Genomic DNA, 6,577 nt, shown 5'->3' on the forward strand with positions numbered 1-6,577 from the left:
GATGATTTTCCAATCTTCATCCTATGAATAAATTATCTTACTGGAAGAGATACTGGGCCTAATAAATTAAAACTACAACTTTTACAAAATGACTGCTGAAGTTAAGATTTTTTAGGTGCACTGCTTTTCAAACAATATTGCCGGTGTAGCACGAATTTTACTGTAGTTCCAGGCGAATTTTAGTATTTAATGGTCTGGATGACCAAAGCCTATGGGACACAAATTTGCAACACTTTCTTCCGTGGTAAACAATTATTAAATATGTCTAGGCCTATGTATTTATTAACAAAATAAAGTAACTAAATTTTATAAAATCGAGCATGTACCTTATGTTTAACTTAACTTCACAGCTTAATTATCTAGCATAAACAATCAGTAAAATATTATGTAAAAGCTAATTTACGTTGAAAAAAATCACGTCACTTTTCAGCGGGAAACAGCGAGCATGATGGGAAAGTTAGATGAAACTTACTCTCCTTTGCAGCGAAAGTAATTAGGCTAACAATAATAAGGCAGGAATAGGTTGGGTGAAAAATATTTAGGCGGGAATAGATTGGTGCTCATATTACCTCTGCATAAGCAGTATAAGATGAAAACTGTATTGACATTTACTGGTAGTTCGTTGGTGGGGTTATTCAGGCTTTGGGATGGGAGACCTTGTCTCTAGCTGCGCTCAACTGTTAGACATGTTTTGTAAAGCTATTCATTGGTCTTACCTTGACTTTGCGTGTAGTATAGGCCTATGTGTAAATATACAGCTTCCTTTTTTTGTTTTGGCTGAGTAGCATGTACGACCGTTTTCACGACTTATTTTCTTTTCACTTTTTTGGACCATTATTTATTTACTTATTTATTGAAACACAAAGGTATAATTGAACGCAGGTACGGTACGAGGGTGTAGGGCCTAGCAACCTGTTCTGTTTTGTGATAAAAAAAAAAAAAAAAAAAAAAAAAAAAAGTAACGTTCTTTTAAGACATCTAAACAGCTTATCGTACCATTGAGAATATTCCTACAAGTAGGTCTGTAAAATTAAGGGGTAAACAATTATTAAATATGTCTACGTATTCATTAAATAAAATAAAGTAACTAAAGTTTATACAATCGAGCATGTACCATATGTTCAACTTAACTTCACAGCTTAATTATAGCATAAACAATCAGTAAAAAATATGTAAGTCCCTTTACCTTTCCGACTTTGCACTGAAAATGTGACGACGACGATCTATAATAATAATAATAATAATAATAATAATAATAATTTATTATTATTGTTGTTGTTATTGTTATTTGAATAATTAAGGTATGCGAAACACGCATCTGAAATAGAGGGTGGGTGGTGGAGCCTCCATGAGAGAAAATGCGCTAAAAATCACTCGAAAGTGGTCCGAGAGATGTGACAGTTAGAATTAAATAAATACAAATAAAATATATAGCAAAACACTGTTGGCGATATTGTTTTTTCAGGCATCAATGTGGAATTATTTCCTCACTATTCTTTATTATTACTTACTAGTGTAGGATATATCAATTCAAGTTGTTTGTATTGAAAGTCTGTCGTTACAAATACCACTAGTTAATTATGGCAGGCCTACAGTGTATTGTTCGTAAGTGAGAAGTTTGCTTAGTCCGACCAATCAAAATGAAGGCCATTGCTTAAGCCAAATTGGAAGCCTAATTTGCATACATCGCCCTACATAAATGTATGGCGAGACTGACTGCATTGCATTTGACTTTAGATGCTAGCGGAGGCGAAGTGGGTAGTACAGTACCGGCACTGTGTTGAAATTGGATACGATTATATTCAAATTGAATTGCTTAGAGAATTGTTGGCGACATTCAATATATTATTTTTAAACGTTTTTTAAACAACAGATCAGAGAATTAAATATACTTTCTTCTTCAGGTGCTAATGGGGAGAGCGGTATACCGTCATACCAAACAATTGGATGCCTGATGTTTACTTGTGCTATTCATTATCAAAGTCAATCAGCTTACAGTAACTATAGTATACCGCTACCCAACTTTTTCATTTTTGTTTTCCCACTCTGGCATGTATTAAATCTGATTGGCTGAAAATGGAAGAGCACTCATACGTCACGATGCAAAGCCTGACTGCGAACAGGCGGTAAAAAGGAGAATCTTCGCACTGCTGTTGTAGCAGTGAAGAGAGTTAGGTCAGCGTCGTTGTCTTTGTGGACGCGATTTGAAGCATTAACAAGACTAAAAAACATTCAAAATCGTATATTTTCTGCTGATTTTCATGGTTTTTGTTCCAAATACAAGTTCACCTCATTAATAACGACCAGTCGTTAGTTTAAAACAAAGGAAATATTTATGCACAGGGCCATAAAATGAGAGTGGAACTTAATTTATCGACAAACCCAAAATTTTCGCTTAAACGATAATTTAGGTGTGGTACCTAATTTCTCGATGGTACCTGAATATTCGTGACAGAATTCCAGAAAAAGAGAACCGAATGTTAATATATGTAATTTAAGTAAAAATATTAACTTTTCAATGTCGTGTATATTTGTATTGTATAAATTTAATGTATTATGCGCCTATAGCACACTCTTCAGTAGCCTAGGCGAGGGTCTTACAAGAGATTCTGCATAGGCCTAACTTTCACGTAAATAAGGCATATAGTCCTAGAGGGACTGCTGCTGGACGCACAATCTAGGACCATGCCCCAGCTGGACTACTGAAAAGACCTCCTGGTCCGACCTAGCCCAGGCTTAGAGTTAGAGGGAGTCTAGACCTACGAACGTCCATACTACTTAGACCAATCGTCTGAAAATGGACTCGATCGTCCCTCACCCTCCCACAGCAGCAGCACAAGAGAAAACTAAGCTAACCCTCAGCCTACTCGCCTTGCTAAATTGACATTCACACAGTGTAATGTGATGTTTTTTGGTATACGGCATAATTATACATTACGTCACCATAAACAAGGCACCCTCGACTGAACTCGTTTAATTTAGCAAGTACTCTAGCAAGAGCTGCTCGCCCTTACGAAAGGCTAAATGCGTAGAGCACCACAGGCCTAATAATTTCCGTTTTAGGCTATTCTAGATTCTCTCAATAATGTAGCTGATACTAAACCGATTTCTACAAAATTTTCGTACACTTAATACATGATAATCATTGCTGAACCAGTATATAATACAGTATTATTTAACACACATAAACCTATATAACAGAAATTTAAAATCAGTTATAATTACTGTACCGTACTGAAGATGATCCGACGAAGTTTTCGTCAAACGATAAACGTGACGGACAGGAAGCTTACGTATGAAGGGGCCTAAACACATTTTTTTTTTTTTTTAAATCAAAACTAGCAATAATAAGTTTTTAAAAATATTTTGTATTTATATGATTTTACCGAGCATATGTTTTTTTCATTATGGTACCTTTTAAAATAATTTCTTTGTTTTAAAATAAAGAACACTAGTATTTGATTAGACTAGACTAGATTAGGCTCCTCTGTATGTTAATTTTAAAAATACAATACAAAATCTAAAAGAGTGGTAATATGTGTAAAAATATTTGTATTACATATAACTTTATTGAATATGACTATAACATTAGAATTAACTTTTGGGTGCCAACATCACATACAGTACTAGAAGAAAAACACTTCAACTATTTAATCTTTTCTTTGCGGCAATGCTGCTGGAAGCTACTGAAGCGCACTAGCTGGTATTGTCTCAAGGCCTCCACAAAAGTCACTGAGGTCATAATAACAGACCCTCTCTATGCCGATGACTGTGTCCTAATGGCTCGCAATATGGTCATGGGGACTATGTATCCAGCCTTTTTAGGTTTGTTGATCAGGTCTCAAGTAACAAAAAGCATGTTGGCAACCTTGGAATGGTGGCAGATGTCCATCATCTTGAATTTTAAAATGGTCGCTATTTTGAAATTATATTCGCTCTAATAAAAACTTTTCTGAAAAAAACTTTAAATGACCGAAAAAGACACTTCTGGCCTTTGAACTAAAGTTAAGGAAATAATTTCTATATCTACGTAACTACTAAATATAGAGACTTAGTTTTGGTCTCAAATTGTTCAGAATATGTAGTCTTTGTCAACGCTTGACATAAAATGAACATCAAATTTTATTCCTAAGTGAGTGTTATCATGTACTTAATGAATGTATGCGACTCATAAAAATCAATCATGCTTTGGTATTTTTTAATTACTATTTAATATAACGGTCATGGATGTAAGGGATTTTGCAACTAATATAGTAATTCAGTACAGGGATCTCAGAAATAATATGGTTTACAGAATGAAAAGAAACATTTTAAGTATTAAAAGAGTTTATTAGCACCAATAAATGTCATACAAGTCACTTAGGGTAATTAAGAAAATATTATATCCCCCTCCCCCACTTCATCATAGGTGTGTAGATAAACAAAAGTCTATACAAATTTTAAACACAAGAAGTAATTACATTGATAATGATTTAAATAGCATCAGTTATTCTACTCAATACAGGATCATTTTACATAATACATCTTACAAATTGTCTCTTACCCCTCCCTACAAATTATGCTGCCCCCTCTCCCCACAAATTATGCTGGCCTCTCCCCACAAATTATGCCGACACGATAAGGTAAAAACAAAAATAAAACTGAGTTGAATCACCAATCAATCAAATTATTGGCAGAAATTATTTTAGAAAATTACATTAAAACATAACACCCAAACCAGGATGATTCACAGATTCACTATATTACCCCCCCCCACCCCTTTGCCAACAACTTAAGCTGACATGACAAGAAAGTAAAAGCACATGAATAAATTGAATTAAAACTGGAATAGCACCAATTATATTAATTAATGGTAAAAAATGTTTTGAAAATGTATATTTTTCTCCATCCAAACCACAACCAGGGTGATTTACAGATTCACCATGCATCCTCATTGGTATATACAGTGGCCTCATCTTCCTTGTCGCTTTCATCTGTGTCCGTGAGATCATCCACAGCACAAATTGGGTTGTAAATTCCTTATTATCCGTATTGTCATTTTGTCCCATGGCTGTTAAAAGTCCAAGTAAATCCCTTTTCTTTGCAAGTTAAACACAGTTTGTGGCATCTGGATTTTTTTCTAAAAATTAAGAACACAAATAAAATTTAAATACAATTAAAATACTTTATTTACAAATTTGAAGTCAAAAATAAGAGTACAGTAAGACTTAATGCAACAGTATTAATACTTCTTATTAAACTAGATATTTGAAGCATAGCACTGATTGCCTATACAGCCAAAACCATTCCCTTAGGCCTTAAACTCACAGGGCCTTTGTAGAGAAATCAGCATTGTAATATTATTTAAATTAGACCTAGGCCTAGCTGTCTTCAATAAACACCCACTGAGGTAAAAACAAAGGGTGTATTCCTAGGCTTAATAACATAAATTACTAGGTTACCTTCCCCAGAATATCGCTTTAGTTTAGCCTTGTTTCTCTTCAATTCAGATGCATTCTTCTTTCTTTTCTTTGGATGCTCCAGGTTTACAAAAACGTGTTCATCCTCACTACTCGTATTATTTTATTTAGTTGATTAATTATTATTAAAACAATTACAAAACGAACAGAACAGCACACAAAATCCTTAAAAAAATTAAAGGTCTAACACTAAATAGCATGTGCACTGTGTGCAGTCAATCAGCTGTTCAGTCATGTGGTACAATAATCTTGTATTTCATTTGTTAATATTTTTTAGAGGGCGCTATTTATAGACTTACGGTATTTTGAAGGAAATGCTATATGAATGTAAGGAGTTCTGCATCAAAAGTAGTTTTTGTTAGTGTAATTTGAGCTGGATGGAAGGTGTTTTGTAACTAACCAATAGGCTAGCATGGTGTGTATTGTCAAGTAGATATAATTACCACTGTTAACTCAATTTTGAAAAAAACTTGTTGATATTATTTTAATATTTTGACATACATCATGAATTGCCTCACAGCAAGATATTCTTTTCAAATCAAGCTATGAACCGCTTCGAATCTTTTGAATTACTTCAAGGTTATTTTCTTTATTCAATAAAAGGTAGTCCGTCCATGGTGCTATGCTCTAGAAAATTACTTTTGAAAATACTGCTATTGTTTGATTCTTTAAAGCTATTTTTTACACGATTTGAATGACGTTGTGTGAATATACTACATTAATACGTTTTAATTTCACATCGCTGAAAATAGTGTAGATAATTGTTCTACTGACGTCAATATTTTTTAAAGTTTCAATAACCTCGACAGTTTCTTAACATGTACTCAACCGCAATCTAAATCATTTCTGATCCGCTTCACTGCCAGACGACAAGAGTATTGTTTTTCAAATCTTTCCCACAAGTCATGAAACACTTTAGTATTATTTGAATAAATTCAAGTCTATTTCCTTTATTTAAATATACATTTTTGTTTTGGTCTCAAATTGTATAAATTATTTATAAGTTTATATTTGCTCTAATGAAGACTTCCTTCGGGAAATGACCGGAAATGATATTTTGGATCTTTGACCTAATTTTTATAAAATAATTTCTATATCTCCATAACTGCTCAACATAG

At 33.6% G+C, this 6,577-nt stretch overlaps 1 long non-coding RNA gene across 1 annotated transcript; it reads right to left on the reverse strand.

The window, feature by feature from the left end:
* Positions 1 to 4,308: 4,308 nt before the first annotated feature.
* Positions 4,309 to 5,688, reverse strand: LOC117115833. The gene is made up of 2 exons (XR_004446622.1): positions 5,442 to 5,688; positions 4,309 to 5,119 (listed from the first exon to the last, which is right to left on the reverse strand). It is a non-coding gene; the product is annotated as an uncharacterized LOC117115833 (long non-coding RNA).
* Positions 5,689 to 6,577: the final 889 nt, after the last annotated feature.

The sequence above is a fragment of the Anneissia japonica genome, unplaced genomic scaffold (genome assembly GCF_011630105.1).
Source record: "Anneissia japonica isolate Jap-2015-1 unplaced genomic scaffold, ASM1163010v1 scaffold1483_len710385_cov172, whole genome shotgun sequence".
Classification (NCBI taxonomy): domain Eukaryota; kingdom Metazoa; phylum Echinodermata; class Crinoidea; order Comatulida; family Comatulidae; genus Anneissia; species Anneissia japonica.